We start from the raw sequence: 16964 nt of genomic DNA, 5'->3' as shown, positions 1-16964 counted from the left end.
CCATTTCTTTAAGAACTTGCCATAGTTTGCTGTGGTCGACACAGTCAAAGGCTTTTGCATAGTCAATGAAGCAGAAGTAGATGTCTTTCTGGAACTCTCTAGCTTTCTCCATAATCCAGCGCATGTTTGCAATTTGGTCTCTGGTTCCTCTGCCTCTTCTAAATCCAGCTTGCACTTCTAGGAGTTCTCGATCCACATACTGCTTGAGCCTTCCTTGTAGAATTTTAAGCATAACCTTGCTAGCGTGTGAAATGAGTGCAATTGTGCGGTAGTTGGAGCATTCTTTGGCACTGCCCTTCTTTGGGATTGGGATGTAGACTGATCTTCTCCAATCTTCTGGCCAATGCTGAGTTTTCCAAATTTGCTGGCATATTGAGTGTAGCACCTTAACAGCATCATCTTTTAAAATTTTAAATAGTTCAGCTGGAATACCATCACTTCCACTGGCCTTGTTATCCTGGAGGAGGAACCGGCAAGCCACTCCAGTATCCTTGCCAAGAAAACTCCATGGACAAAGACAACAGGCATATAACCATCAATACATGCAACTTAATTTAAACATATATATCAATATATGCTATCTCAATGTCCAGATGAGTTGATGTCCAACATGAAGTTGATGTAGAGGATCTGTGTTTATTAGGGCCGCCATACGTCTGGATTTTCCCGGACATTACTGAGATTTCAAAGATAGATTTGACGTCTGGCGGTGGTGCTTTATCCTGGATCTTAGGCAAGTCAATTTTTAAAAAATGTGTTTTTTGGCATTTTTGTAAGAAAAAAAAACCCTCAAGAATTTCGGGGGGGTTCTGGTTTTTACTTTTAAAAATATGGCAACCCTAATGTTTATAGAGTAGTAAGTCTGGAATTTTATTCAGAATCGTGGAAGAAAATGGGTTGTGGAAGAAAACAGAATATGCACATACGACTTAGAGAAAGGGCAAATATTGTTTGAACTATCTTAACAATTCATGTGTGATATGTGTCTGGTCATTAGTATATTAAGGTACAAACAGGGTCACAAAGAACATTAGGGAACAGAGAAATACCTGCAGCCTGTATTTTTTTCACATGACCGTTAAAACACAATCTGAAAGGATTATCCCTGCCTCGTTTAAGATACTGGTATTTTTTCCTTTTCTCTCTTCAAGTTTTGAAGACAGACACTTCCTTTAAAAGAGGTTCCATTTCGTGGGAGTATTTGGATTTCTAAGTATTTTGATCTAAAACAATAAAGAAAATATAAGCCTTTAAGCCTTCCCCAAGTATGATTGACGTTTGCTTTTCAATCCAACCTGCACTTTTACAATGTTAAGTCCCATATTACATTTTATAGAGAGCTGATTGCATCGTTCTGGCCCGGAGAGCTTTATTAACTGAAATTGCTGTCTGCTAGAATAGCACAGCACCCAAATTTTCTGATTATAGCTCCTCTAGCTCTCGAAGAAAGGGTGTGTGCAAGAGGGAGGGATCCTTAAGCAGAATCAATTGCCTTCTCAAAATAGGATTTCTGGAGACATAGAATGTCTTGCTAAACTGTTTATTTTCCAATGTACGGGTTGAGCAGGTGAGAAGCAAATGTCTGTGAAGGAAGTGCTGATCCCAAAACACCCTAAACTCCAGAAACCGGCTTCCTTCCGCCAACTGGAATCATCACAGCAATTTTTTTCCAAAAAGCTCCAGACTTGTACAATGCAGATTCCAATGGCCTGAAGTAACTAACTGTCAGATTATTAAAAGCCATTTAAAAGACCATGAATGGCAAGCGAATGGTTGCACGTGCCTTAATTTGTATGCATGCTTCTGATAGGGTGGTGGTCATGTGTCCAACTCTACAAGGGCCCTCCTCTATTGGAAAACATCCTCTCTTTGTAGGGCTGCCCAGTCCATGCCTGGTGAAAAGATAAAGAAGGGAGAACATCTAAATTAGCATGTGCACCTTTCGTACCAGTTTGTGCCTCCTTTTGCCCCTCCCCTTTTGGGGTGATGCGTTTCCTCTATTTTTTCATGAGTAGTGGCCACCCTAGTTCAAAATCACAATATTAAATATTTTTTTTTGCAGTGGAGAGCATCATTAAAGTAATTAAATTAAATGCAGATGGGGCACAGGACAGCACAAGAGCTGTAAAGTGCATTGTATCAACGAATCCTTTGTCTCTTTGTAACCCGGTGGGGTTGGGGTTGAAACAGCCTGGTCTTGTTCCTATCAGACTGACCCTGAAGCTCAGGTCAGTTCTAGCCAGACAGCTACACTTAAAGCTCATTGTTTCGGATGCCTTTAAATGAATTTTAATGAAAGAAGGCCGACTCAATGAAAAGACGGCATTCTTGAGCAGTGGCTGGAGAACAGGAGAACTATGAGAAATGGCACACATGATAGTCTTACTAAGGATGGACCTACGTGTTACAAGCAACATGGGGGATACCCACAAATAGAGGCATCCTGGGTCAAAATTCCCTCCATCTGTAATGAGCACCTGTTGTGATGTTGTGTATTTCTCAACACTTTGGGATATAGCGGAAGATTCAGGACTAAGTGCTTCTTCACAGAGTGTGTATGGAATTTGATCCCACAAGAAGTATTGATGGCCACCAACGTGGATGGCTTTAGGAGAGGATAAGCAAATTCATGCAAGTACAGTGGTACCTTGGTTCTCAAACGCCTTGGTACTCAAACAACTTGGAACCCAAACACTGCAAAACCGAAAGTAAGTGTTCCAGTATGCAAACTTTTTTTGGAAGCTGAACGTGCTCCGTTTTGAGTGCTACGCTTCCACTTTGAGTGCCACACTTCCGTTTTGAGTGTTACTCTGAGGTCTGTCTGTTTTTGCTATTTATTTTACGTTTTTGTCACTTTTTGTTTTGTTTTTGTGACTGTGTGGAATTCAGTTCAGCTATTGATTGATTGATTGATTGATGGATGGATGGATTGATTGTGTGACTGCAGTACATTGCTTAATGCTTTCATTTTATGGATCAATGGTCTCGTTAGATAGTAAAATTCATCTTAAATTGCTGCTTTAGGGGTTGTTTTTAAAAGACTGGAACGGATTAATCCATTCTGCATTACTTTCTATGGGAAAGCGTGCCTTGGTTTTGGAATGCTTTGGTTTCGGAACGGACTTCCGGAAGGGATTAAGTTTGAGAACCAAGGTATCACTGTATATCAGTGGCTACTAGTTATACCAGGTGAGGTCTGGAGGTGATGGAGAATCTTGTCCTCTCTTCCCAAAATCCGAAAATGTTCTCCCTCCCCCAGCAAACACACAATAGCAGCAAGCAGGTAAGATGGCTGTCTTTGCTCATCTAGGTACTACCCACAATTCCTCTTCTTCTTGACTCATCTGATTGCCCATGCCTGTCTCCTTCCATTCCCAAAAGTGGGTTATAAATAAAGAAGTATAAACCTGTGTTTATGCACATGTACACACACAAACACCCACCCACCCAGCTTTTCTTCAGCTGGAACTCAGTTCCGGCACCTCTCAGGTCTCTCAGCTTCCAAGAGAATGAAGGAATCATTCAAGGTGAGTTCTGACACCTCTTTTTTCTAGAAAAATAGCACTGTTATATATTTCCATATCCCCAACAAATGTTGTCATCCAAATGGGGAGGGGAAGCTTGGTGTTGCTCTGCTATGCCCTCACCAGCGGAGCTGGTGATAATCAGTCCCTTATACCTTATTTTGCAGCTGATACCCTCTCCCTCCCCCAAATCCCCCTTCTGAAATTAATTGCAAAAGTTTCACAGATGTCTGCAGCAGTTGACCAGAACTCTTGGGTTATTGCTTGTCAGACTATTAATGGGTTTGGCTAACCATGACAGTCATTACTTTCCCCCTCCTGTGAGCTACTTTCTGTGTAATTTATGCATAGGTTTTGCCAAGATTTGACAACTTTCAGGGCATTAACATAAAATTAGACTTCCAAGCTGAACAATGGGTGGCATTACCAGCAGCAGGGGAAACCAATCAGGGAGAATTGATTTCTCTTTCTCCCTCCCTCTGTCTCTTTTTAAACCCCCCTTTTTGGTTTTTAGGATCGGGATTCTGTATGTGTGTATATATGTCCGTACATATAATTTATTTAGCACCCCCAAAGAATCCCCAACAGAATAGGTTGGAAAGGGATGAATGCTGGGGCCTCTCCTGAGACCTCTCTTTAGCATTGGAAGAGCACGTGTGTGCATTTGCGCACAAATGCGATTGTGAAATATCTGTTCCACAAAACGGTTGCCAGCATCTTAAACAAACTTAGGGAAACAACGGCCTCCTCCTGAAATCAAGCACAGAGGAGGGGAAGCATCTCAGGGCTTCTTTGAGGCCCTTTTTTTCCTTTCTGCTGAGAAAAGAGTCTCTCAGTGAATGCCATTACAGAATGCGATGTGTGTGTTAATAAGCCGGGACATCTGGTAACCAGCTTTTTTCTGATTCATTAACTGACTCTGCTTCGGTGGCCAGAGGCTATGCTAGGAAAAGCTGGAAGGCTTTTCGCTCCTCAGAAATGGGGCCTTGATATATGCCTCACTTCATTGACCCAAACATAGCCTTTTCAATCTCCTCTAATGTCTACACTATTAGTATTAAAATGTGAATATGGGGAGAAACGTGTGTGTGTACACGCAAACACACACACAGAGAATTAAAGCTGTATTTTAAGATTCACTTCCCTCCCCCTTTTGGAATGGCTGGCAATATCTTGCTTGGGGTTCAAGCCCTGCTCATACGTATTTGAAATCATTCCACTTCGGCAAAATGACGTTGCCCATCTGAACCATGTTCAGACGTCCCAAGTGTCCCTATTTTCCAGGGACGGGCCCAGATTTACAGAAGCCGTCCCGCTTTCTGATTAGATCCCGGAATGTCCCGCTTTTCCTTAGGACGTCCCTATTTTCATCAGAGAAATGTTGGAGAGTATGGACTTATTTGACCTCCGAGCCAAGGAGATCAGTAACAATACAACCTTTAGAAGACATCTGAAGGCAGCCCTGTATAGGGTTTTAAAAATAAAAAATAAGTTTTGTGGTTCTATATGTTGGAAGCTGCCCAGATTGCTGGGGCAACTTAGTCAGATGGGTGGGGAATAAATATTATTATTATTATTATTATTATTATTATTATTATTATTATTATTATTATTTAAGACGTCCCTATTTTCCTCAGAGAAATGTTAGAGGGTATGCATGCTGATACCCTTTGGACCATAGGAGCCAACTCCTGTGGTCCAAAGCTTGAGGTCCATTCAGCCCCCTCAAAATAAAATATTTGAGGGGGCCAGCCCCCCCACGTTACTAAGCATTGCCATTCAAATGGTGTGTGTGCTACGCATCTTGTGATCGATTATGCAGGGTGGGGCTTACCTGTTCCCCCCACAAATATTTTATTCAAGTTGCACCCCTGCTTTGGACCAGCATTCCAAATAAGGGACTTAAAATACTTCCAGGTAAGGAAATTAGATCTTCATCTTTGGGACATAGCAGAATGCCTTAATGTGTACCCAATGAAGAAAAATTAAAAAAAAAAAAATCTCTGAGCAATATAATAACTCAGTTTGAATTTGAGAAATGAAAGCACCTCAACCCCTCTCCCCCGGTGCCCTTTTCCGCCCTTGAACGCATGCAGACGGATTCCAAATGCTCCAGAGACGATGATTGAGCAAAAGAAATCTGACTTGATGGTACATGTTGAGGGATGAAATGGACAATGAAGTTTCCATATGTTCTTTTTGCACAGTAATTAGAAACTGTCACACACCGTTTCATTTTTAAGTTTCCCCAGGCTTATTTGCTCCCTTGGAGCAAAATCGCAAGCATCAGACTGGCACCCCGTTAAAAATCTGAGGCCCCGACACGTGGGCCTCTTCCACTGCATGGGCAAGAAGCCGGCGGCAGGTACCGCAAGAGCCCTGAGCACCGCTCGGCAGTAGCCAGATGCAGACAGGCTTTGTCCCTTTTCTAGGACAATATTCTTCTTGTCTACAATAAAATAAGATATGGCAACTATTGCACTAGGCATCTGAGTACCTTCAGAGCTAGGCCTGCTGAGCATAGACCTATTGAAATTAATGAACCTGTTAGTTACGTCCGTTAATTTCAATGGATCTACTCTGAGTAAAGGTAAAGGACCCCTGGATGGTTAAATCCAGTCAAAGGCAACTATGGGGTTGCGGCGCTCATCTCGCTTTCAGGCCAAGGGAGCCACCGTTTGTCCACAGACAGCTTTCCGGGTCACGTGGCCAGCATGACTAAACCACTTCTGGCGCACAGAACACCATGACAGAAACCAGAGCACACAGAAATGCCATTTACCTTCCCACCACAGCAGTAACTATTTATCTACTTGCACTGGCGTGCTTTCGAACTGATAGGTTGGCAGGAGCAGGGACTGAGCAACGGGAGCTCACTCCGTCGCGGGGATTTGAACTGCTGACCTTCTGACTGGCAAGCCCAAGAGGCTTAGTGGTTTAGACCACAGCGCCACTTGTGTCCCTGTCTGAATGGGTCTAAATGGGATCTGGTCTACTTAGGTGACCACGGGTCCTATTTTACATATTTATTTTAAAACATTTATAAAGCACTTAAAAAAACCAGCTCTAAATGGCATGCAGCACAATAACAGCAACCAATATAAGTAAAAGAAAAATATGACATAAAAACAGTAGTACAATAGTATGCAAAAGCAGGGTATGGTCTTACAGGTTATTTTGCAATGGCAAAATTATATGTCTTTAGAAACAGTCCTTTATTTGAAGGACTGTCCGGTTTAAAGCTAAAGAACCATAAGAAGGGAGACCAGGAACAACAGACAACACAGGCACACAGGTGATGACTGCCTTCCCTCAGATAATGGGATATGTTATATACAGGATTCCCCCCCCCAAAAAAAATGTTTCTATACCCAGGTATGTGTGCTGTGTCCCACTGGTGTAGTGGTGGCTCTCATTCTTTTTCTGATGAGAAATGTTCTGTGGAGAGGGCAAAAAATGGGGGGGGTGTCAAGGAGGGGTGGGGCAGGGAGTAAGAAAAGTCTCTATTGTCATCTGAAGAATACTAGAGGATATGCCTTTGTGCAAGTACAGTGTTGGCTTGAAGAGCCTATAGGTCCTTGGTTCAAGCTGCATGGTATCCCCATTGACGTTTCGGCTTGTTACAAGAGCTTTTTGTTTTTATATAAAAATCAATATGTCACTTTTCTGTCAGAGGTGGCCAGCCCCCAATTTGTTCAGAAATATATCACCCTTTTGGAGTAATACCATAAAATATATATCAACGGAAAGATAATTTAATGAAGAATGTAATGCAACCAAGTTTGTTCAAGTATCTGTATTCTATCAAAAGTTACGGCCAAATAACCAGAAAAAGGAAGTACAACTTGCTTAGGTTGAGATGCAGTAGCTTTCCTTCATTTGAATGTAGCCAATGAACAAGAGTGTTTAGAGAGCCAATCAGGTGTTAAAGGTAAAGGTAAAGGGACCCCTGACCATCAGGTCCAGTCGTGACCCACTCTGGGGTTGCGGCGCTCATCTCACTTTATTGGCTGAGGGAGCCGGCGTACAGCTTCTGGGTCATGTGGCCAGCATGACTAAGCTGCTTCTGGAGAACCAGAGCAGCACACGGAAACGCTGTTTACCTTCCCACTGGAGTGGTACCTATTTATCTACTTTGACGTGCTTTTGAACTGCTAGTCTGGCAGGAGCAGGGACCGAGCAACGGGAGCTCACCCCATCGCAGGGATTCGAACCACCGACCTTCTGATCGACAAGTCCTAGGCTCTGTGGTTTAACCCACAGTGCCACCATCAAACCTCAGAAACACACTTTCCCCAAAAGGTTTCCACAATTTTGGCCACTAGTGTATGCAGGAATCCCGGAATGTTGTATAAAGCACAGATGAAGTTCTGGGATTCCCTCATATATTTCTGAAGCCTTGGTGGGATTTGTATCCATGTAAACCTGCTTGGGACCATGCTGTTAAAGCTACGAATGAATGAAGCACATTATAGAGAGACTAACGTTCTGCTCCGAGTGTGTTAAGGGAGATTATTGGTCAGCACAGGGGGACGGCATTGTCATTGTTTATGGCGCAGCTGTTGGAGCTGGCTGTGTCGGTATCTGTAGCATGTTGATGTGCAGAGTGCAAAAATGAATCTTATTTCTCAGGAGAGCCCTGCATATGTCAAGTATATTGTCTCATTAAGCCAATCCATTTATCAACCCACTGAATGCCAATTAAATTGCACAGGATGGTGCAGGTATATGGTGGGCCGTTGGTGCCAAACTTGATTACAGCGGAGATTTTCTGGCTCAGCACATGGAGGCACAGCAAAATGGCAGGCCCTCCTCACCAGCCAAACGCGACATTCCCGAAACCGACCCTTTAAAATAGGAGGACAAGGAAAGGAGCCTTGTCGAAAGAGATGGGAATGCAACGTCGCCGTTCTCGGTGTGCATTTCATTCCGATGAAGATGTCACGGCTCGCATGCAGTCCATGCCAAATGGCTTCACAGCGTGCAAATTAGATCAGTGTAATTTCATCAGGCCCAGCGCCGGAGTTGCCTGTAGCTCTGCGGCTAGTTTTTTCACAGCTCCTGCTGCAGACAGCCATCACACAGCTGAGCTAATGTTGTCCTCCGCTGAAAGGGACAGACATTGGTTTTATATTGCTCTCTCCATGCCAAGGTTTTTAAAAAAAGAAAATAAAAGAAAGACATTGCCAAGTCCACTGCCTTAAATGTCTGCGTCGTTAATGCCAGCTCTATAAACCAGATAGTTCCATCCATGGAACATCAATCCAGAGTCTACAACAACAGTACAATTTGTTAAAAAAAAGTTTCTGTGCCTCATTTTGTATTGGCATACCTCATTTGAAGTAGAGGGGCTCTCAGTGCCAGAAAACATTATGCAGGAAAGGGGGATGTGCCTGTACTCTCTGTCCAAGCTCATCCAAACATGCAATTGCGACACAGCAGATGTTGCAGTCCAGCAAACCCAAGTTCAAAGGCAATAGAATTATGTCTCCAATTCCAGTAGTAGATGGCAGGGTGTGGGGAAGAGGCAGGCCAGTCGCTGCTGTTTACTAAGAGAGGCAGAGGGGCCTGGTAACTGGGAGGGTGCTGTGGTGCAAACACTCCAGCAGGAGTGCCAGATCGGCTTGGGAAATGGGAAGTGACATCATCAAATTTTGCCACTCATGATCAACCCCATTAGGCTGCCGCTTGGTGCTTGTAGCGGAGAAACTCTTGGGGGTGAGGATGGCATTACCATTACTGTAATATATTTATTATGTATATTATGTGGAACACCCTCTCATTGGATGTCAAGGAGATAAGCAGGGCCAGATTTAGGTTTGATGAGGCCCTAAACTACTGAAGGTAATGGGGCCCTTTATGGGGTCCAGCTGTCCTTTGTCAACAACAAATTGTTGCTGGTTTTTGTGTTGAATATATGCTATGTATATGGTAATTTATGGACCTAATAGGTATCATAGAAGCCCACTCAACACAAAACACTGTTGCTGTATGCAGGTTTTATTTTATTTGTTTTTTATCTTATATTTTGGAAATGGACATCCAGATTTTTTTCCCCTGTAATTTTTTTTGGGGGTCCCAAGAGAGTGGGGCCCTGAGCTATAGCTTGTTTAGCTTATACATAAATATGGCACTGGAGATAAGTAACTGTGTAACTTTTAGAAGACATCTGAAGGCAGCCCTGTAGAGGGAAGTATTTAATATTTGATGTTTTGTTGTGTTCTTATATCTGTTGGAAGCGGCCCAAAGTGGCTGGGGCAATCCAGTCAGATGGGTGGGGTATTATTATTATTTCCCTCTGTGATACCTGGGGGGGAAGAAAGGAGAGACAAGCAGTTTCCTGCTTCCAACAATTGTGCTGTATCATAGTGTCGTGGCAGCATCTTCTACTGACAAGCTCATCCCAAGAAATCACCATTACAAAATATCAGAGCGGCAACAAAACACGCTCACCTTTTTTACCCCTGGCTCTCTGCACTAAAGTAGCTTGATTGCGTTGACAAGCAGACAAGCGTTTGTCAAGGACTGTTTTACACTGGCAACATTTATTTCACTGGCTTCATCCCAGGCTTATTTATTTATTTATTTATTTACTTAACCCTTTCCAGTTAAAGAGCTGGCGCCTCACGTAAGGGATGCTTTCAGATGCAGCTATTGGAAAGGAGTCCGTTTTCTCCGTCTGCATCTCTCCTCCTACACCTCGCTCCGACAATGGGGTTAGCACCTAAGGCCTTTCTTCAGGCACGCTGGACCCCAGATGCCAAGCTCTGGAAGACTCCAGCAACAACATCTGGTTACTTTGTGAGCTGCAGAGGCAGTTGTGCTCATAGATCTGGAATTGCCTCTGGGCATGTCACATGAGGAGACTGTTAATCTGATATTTGGTGGGGGGGGCACTCCCTTTCTCCTTTTGGAAATGTCTTTCTTCTGCTCACCTTCTGATTAGTCAAATGGGCATTTTGCCTGGCAAGTTAGGGGCAGTCCAGAAGAAATCCTTTGTTTGCAATGGACATTCTTACACAATAGCTATTGCCTTTATCACTAAAAGAAGCAACAGATGCAAGCCTTGCTTTTAGTGTTTAGTGTTATTCTTTATTAGGGTTTGGGTGGGGGGAAGGCAAAATATTATTCTAAATTGCTTTTTTCCAGGTAACTGTTGCTCTAGCATGTTTGATATTCGTGATAGGGCATCACAAAGGCAAATTTGTTGTTTTCAAGTGCTTGGTATTATGATGACAAAAGCAGCTGAGGGTGGCATTCATTTTTTTCTCAAAGCAAACCCACTGAAATTAATGGACATAACTAAGTTAGGTCCGTTAATTTCCGCAGGACAACTCTGAGTAAATCTTAGTTGAGTAAACTTAGATTTACAGCACAAGAGACATGTAGAAATAAATAACCTGCGCTTTTTGATTCTCCTGCGTCTTCTGATTTCTGTGTGCACATGCATGGCAAAATGTTCTCAGCCTCGTCAGCTGAACAACTGCTTTCATACTCCCTGATCAATTTACTGCTAAGTCAGGTGAGGGTAGCCAATGGATCTCAAACCCTCAGTGAATTAGGGACTTCCTCTGCATACGAAAAGAGGCTCTGGTGAATGAGACCAATAGTGAGTCCAAGGTCAAGAAGGCAGTTTCTGCATGTGTTGTAGAGGGAAATGAGGAGCAGATGGGTCTCATCAATCTAGAAAGGTAACCCTTCAAGGAGAAGGAAAACTCTGATCATAAGCCCCGGCTGCCTTGCAGGATATCTTCAGAAGAAGAAAAGACTAAGAAGCAAACTCTACACAAATCTGGAGTGGAGTCCCTAAGACGGTTGGATGGAGCCTTGTACACCTCCTTCTAGCAATTCCTGCAGCCAAACTGGTTCCAAACACATTGCTCTGCTTTCCTTTGGACCACATCAGTGAGCAATACATTTGGCATCAGCTTGGCCACCCCCAGGAAAAGATCCCACTGTATAAACCTGGGATTCACCAGGCAAAAAGTTTTGAAGTCAGGGTGAAACTGGCTTTTGGGAAACTGCAGAAACCAGTAGATTGTGGGTAACGCCACGTGTACACAGATTCAAAGAACATGGGTGAAAACTTTGTTTTCATTATCAAATTAATTAATCTATTCCCTTTGAGGACTTATGTCAACTGCCTGATTAATAATGTTTTGTATTTCTTCTGGATATTCTGTCTCAGAAGATAGCCACCTTAGAACAGTTCCACCACATATGATGACACTCCCCAATATTTTTTTCGAAACCTCTGCAACAAAGTGGAGAAATATCATGTGCAATATGGTACGACTGACATTACACAATGTGCCACCTGTTCAGCATAATTGGCTTCTTCCTCATTTCATGTAGTAGTTTAAGAGTAAACATCAGAGCACGTATCCAAAAAAGTATTTATTTTTATCCATAAGAAGTCTAATTAATTGCAGTACTTTTGAAACACAGTTCATCACATGCCATCTTTATAGCACAGATCTCTTGCAATATTTAGCACATTTTTTAGCACGCTGGCACATTTATTTCCCCTGTTGGATTTCTTTCCAATCATTTGCTTGCCTGTTTTGAAGCAACAGACCCTATTCAGATATACTTCCTTAGTGGTCTTGATCAATTGTTTAAACCAATTCTCTGTATCTCCTGGATGATTTTGGCAAGGTCAATTGCCAATTCTGCAGCCTGGATGTCTCCATAAGATGTGGTGATGGCCAAGGATCAAGGTAGAAGAATTTGACAAATTAATGGGAGACCAATCCATCAAAGGCTGCTAGCCATAACAGCTCAATTTGTCCTCCATGTTGAAAGGCAATATACCCCTCTGAGCAGTGGAGAAGACATGAGAAACATCATCATCGTCGTCGTCGTCATCATCATTTTTAATTTGTATACCGCCTTTCTATCTTACAATACTCAAGGTGGTTTACAAGCTGAAGAAACAAAAAATGTACATCTTATAACCATCTAATGAAATACAAAAATGTGATAATAAAACATAACTTTAAAATAGGCAACCTCCATCAAAAAAGTAACATTCAACAATCATTAGAATAGTATAAAATAATAATAACATATAAAAGTTAAACAGAAATCCACTCAACAGTTACAATAATATTGAAACTATAATCAATAAAACAATGGCAAGCCACAGTAGATAAAACAATACAATACACATTGAGAAGCAGAGGGTAGAGCAAGGAAGGTGGAAAGAGGCCTTGCCTGGTGGAGTCTCTCCCCTCACAGTTCTTCCTCCAGGGACAGTTCCCTTATGAGGACACCTAGGGCAGGAGGGTGGGGCAAGGCAGGTGGAAGGAGGCCTTGCCTGGTGGAGTCTCTCCCCTCACAGTTCTTCCTCCAGGGACAGTTCCCTTATGAGGACACCTAGGGCAGGAGGGTGGGGCAAGGCAGGTGGAAGGAGGCCTTGCCTGGTGGAGTCTCTCCCCTCACAGTTCTTCCTCCAGGGACAGTTCCCTTATGAGGACACCTAGGGCAGGAGGGTGGGGCAAGGCAGGTGGAAGGAGGCCTTGCCTGGTGGAGTCTCTCCCCTCACAGTTCTTCCTCCAGGGACAGTTCCCTTATGAGGACACCTAGGGCAGGAGGGTGGGGCAAGGCAGGTGGAAGGAGGCCTTGCCTGGTGGAGTCTCTCCCCTCACAGTTCTTCCTCCAGGGACAGTTCCCTTATGAGGACACCTAGGGCTGGAGGGTGGGGCAAGGCAGGTGGAAGGAGGCCTTGCCTGGTGGAGTCTCTCCCCTCACAGTTCTTCCTCCAGGGACAGTTCCCTTATGAGGACACCTAGGGCTGGAGGGTGGGGCAAGGCAGGTGGAAGGAGGCCTTGCCTGGTGGAGTCTCTCCCCTCACAGTTCTTCCTCCAGGGACAGTTCCCTTATGAGGACACCTAGGGCTGGAGGGTGGGGCAAGGCAGGTGGAAGGAGGCCTTGCCTGATGGAGTCTCTCCCCTCACAGTTCTTCCTCCAGGGACAGTTCCCTTATGAGGACACCTAGGGCTGGAGGGTGGGGCAAGGCAGGTGGAAGGAGGCCTTGCCTGGTGGAGTCTCTCCCCTCACAGTTCTTCCTCCAGGGACAGTTCCCTTATGAGGACACCTAGGGCTGGAGGGTGGGGCAACGCAGGTGGAAGGAGGCCTTGCCTGGTGGAGTCTCTCCCTCCTCTAAACACTCAATGGCCTCACCAATGTACTTTTCTTATGAATTTCCACAAGAATCTGTCTGGCCACCAGAGGGAACAGAATAGGTGGGGAACCTGTGGCAGCCTAGATGTTGTTGGATTCCAGCTCTCGTCATCCCTGACTGCTCATCTAGAATTGATGAGAATTAGAGTCCAACAACAAGTAAAAAGCCACAGGTTTTCCATCCCTGGTCTTAACAGATCCTGTGCTGACCCAGCAAGACAGTTCTTAGGTTGTATGGCTATGGTGTGCTATGCTCCTAGGTGTGATAAGACCACATATCAAAATCTGGTAAAAACTGACAAGTGTGTGCCATGTTTTGAAAGAGAAGGGATATTTACTCTGTTGTGTATATTTTCATAAGTGAATGAGAACAGCCGTCTTGAATCCAGGAGCAACTACCTCCAGCTTATACCAACGGGGTGATTTTCATTGACCTGGGCAGGCTCTACTGAAAAGAACCTGCATGCTTAATAAGGCAAACTTTTTGGCAGGCTGGGAAGTACAAGACAGCTCAGCAAACAGCAGGTGGGAAGAATGCCTTGGTAAATGCGGCTTAAATCCAAGGAACTATTGTAGCCTTGAACAACGTAATGCCCTCTTTTTAATTAATACCATCTGTAGAGCACAGCTAACTAATTAGGCTCTGGGGCATTTGATGGAGGAGATCTAGTATGCCCCATTTTGCGTGGGCCTTGAGCTGGCGTATCTTACTATACTAGGGGTACTGGAAAGGAAAAACAACAGCAGCAAAACCATGCTTTAAAACAAAGAGAAAGAGGGAGCAAATGTCTGGAGCAAACTTCCGGTCTTTACTGACTAACCCTTCCAATAATATAAATCAAAGCACCTAAGAACAGCCCCATCAAATGCTTTATGAAATAATCTATTTCCCCCAAGCTGAACTAGCGTCCTCTGTCTTGCTTTGTCTCATTAAAGTATAATCTCACTGAGACTGGGAGTTTGTCCTCACTATAATTTGTTCCAGGTTGGGTTGTTGTGGTTTCGCAAAAAATGTTTGGGAAGAATCCACGTGTCCTTGTAGCATCCGAAAGGAGTCAGGGGTCAGGCCATAATTCAAGGCTGCACACGAAGGCATTTTATTCTAGAATCAATCGAGATTGGGTACTTGTTTTTTTCTATGTAGCCCACACATATTCAAGATCAGTTGCATGTGTTTTTTTTTTTTTTGCCCCTGAAGGCGCTTCTTGAGAAACTAGTTTGATTGTGGGTCAAGGCTGACAGACCAGCCCCTTGTTGAAATAAATTCACACGGACACAGAATATTTAGTTTAAGGTTATTGGCAAAAAATTAGGCCACAACTTTATTGAATTACAGAAATGTGAGCGGTATTGGCTTAGGCACTGGCATAGACGATATCAGACTCCTGCCTGCTTTGCAGGTAGTCAATAAGGGTAAACCTCACCTTTGGTGGACATGCCCAAAGATTAAGGCTTTCTGGGAAAGGATCTATAATGAAATGAAAAAGGTGCTTAAATGCACTTTTGCGAAGAAACCAGAGGCCTTTCTCTTGGGCATGGTAGGCCAATTGGTGTCAAAGAAAGATAGGATGTTTTTTATGTATGCGACAACAGCAGCAAGAGTACTTTTAGCAAAGTACTGGAAGACACAAGAACTACCCACACTGGAAGAATGGCAGACGAAGGTGATTGACTACATGGGACTGGCTGAGATGACCGGCAGAATCCGAGACCAAGGGAAAGAGACGGTGGAAGAAGACTGGAAGAAATTTAAAGTTTACCTTAAGAACTGTTGTAAAATTAATGAGTGCTAAAATGTTTTGAGTAATGCAAAATAGAATTGCAGCGATAAACAATTGGACATGGGAAAAAGGATTTAAAGGAAGTGCCATAAGTAAATAAAATTAGAGGTTGCTGGAAAAATTTAAAACAAGGATGCAGAAAAAGCAGGTATGGGGAAGTCGTTGAAAGAAGGTTTAAGGAAAAGAAGGTTAAGAAATTATCTATGTTTATATGTGTGTTTGTTTTTGTATTGTCTTGTATTGTTATTTAATATGTGTTGGAAAATTAATAAAAATTTATTTAAAAAAAAAAAAAAAGGGTAAACCAACCCCATAGGAAGCCACATCGGGGGAACCTGCCTGTAGCTTTCCTCCGTGTTTACAGAGGCCTGGCATGGCCCTAGCCCCTCAAGCGGACTTCAGACAGGAACCAGGCCCTGGCTTCCTTTAATGGAATACCCTTGGTCAATGGAGGGGCAGGTGATGGCTGACCTCCCCTCCCCCACAATTCAATGAGCCAATGCCTAACTGCCAAACCTTACAAAGTTGTGATGATTGCTAAGAGGTAGGCAAAAACCAAGTGGCCCATCCAATTTGCCAAGTGGAAAAAATTCCTACCTGGCCCCTGTCCCAAGACAGGCGACCAACCAACGTCCAAAGCAAGGCCAGAGAACACATAAAACACAGGGCGGGCGGGCGGGTGTCTGGCAGTGCGAAGCAGGTGCATAGCCACGTTGCGCTGCCACTTTTAAACTCCTCACAATCCCCCCTCTCAAAACTGATTGGCCAATAGGTCTGGGGTGATTGTGATGCCACCCTGGCATGGAAGCTTTACTCCACCCATGCCAGGGTGGGGGGAGGAACCGGGCTGGGGACCTGCCCACAACCAGGACCATAATAAAGATTATCCCACTTCTGAAAGTAAAAGCTAATTGCAAATTGATTATGTACAGTGTCCGTTTGGAAACAGATGAAAACAGATATAGGTCGTCCTGGCAATGGGGTATGTGTGTGCCTCCATACCTGACCAATGATGTTGCGAGTTGGCATGTACCAAGATCGCAATCACAATTTCCTTCTTTGTTCACCTGGTGCATGTGGAGGGAGGAAAAGGTGTGGATAACTTAATCAAGGGAAAGCTTTCCAAATGTGTATCAGGTAACTACAAGCACCCTTGTGGACAGCGGAACCTAGAATGTCTAAATTGAAAACAGCATGTTGAGGCTCCCTTCTATTGAAAGCCAACAAAGGCGGGGGGGGGGTTGATTCTCTTATTAAGGATGCCTTATTAAGATAAGGTTACCAGACGTCCCTGTTTCCCAGGAACAGTCCCCAGATTAAAAAATCAGTCCCCTGACAAAATCCATCTATTTAGTAGGAAGTTGAAAAGTGTCCCCGGATTCATTGAAAAGAATCTGGTAACCTTATATTAAGAGAGTATTTAGTATATGGATCACCTCATTCATATTGCTGTCACAAGGAAAAAGTGTCATCA

The 16964-nt window shown here is 43.7% G+C and overlaps 1 protein-coding gene across 1 annotated transcript in view; it reads right to left on the bottom strand.

Moving 5' to 3' along the window:
- The window catches only part of CERKL (ceramide kinase like), a 287050-nt gene that overhangs the window by 171096 nt on the left and 98990 nt on the right, over window positions 1-16964 (bottom strand). The gene's annotated exons all lie outside the window — the stretch shown is intronic.

This window comes from Podarcis raffonei, chromosome 1 (genome assembly GCF_027172205.1).
Source record: "Podarcis raffonei isolate rPodRaf1 chromosome 1, rPodRaf1.pri, whole genome shotgun sequence".
NCBI classification, from domain to species: Eukaryota; Metazoa; Chordata; class Lepidosauria; order Squamata; family Lacertidae; genus Podarcis; species Podarcis raffonei.
The sequence above is the reverse complement of the archived record's forward strand: the minus strand, read 5'-3'. Positions and strand labels throughout refer to the sequence as shown.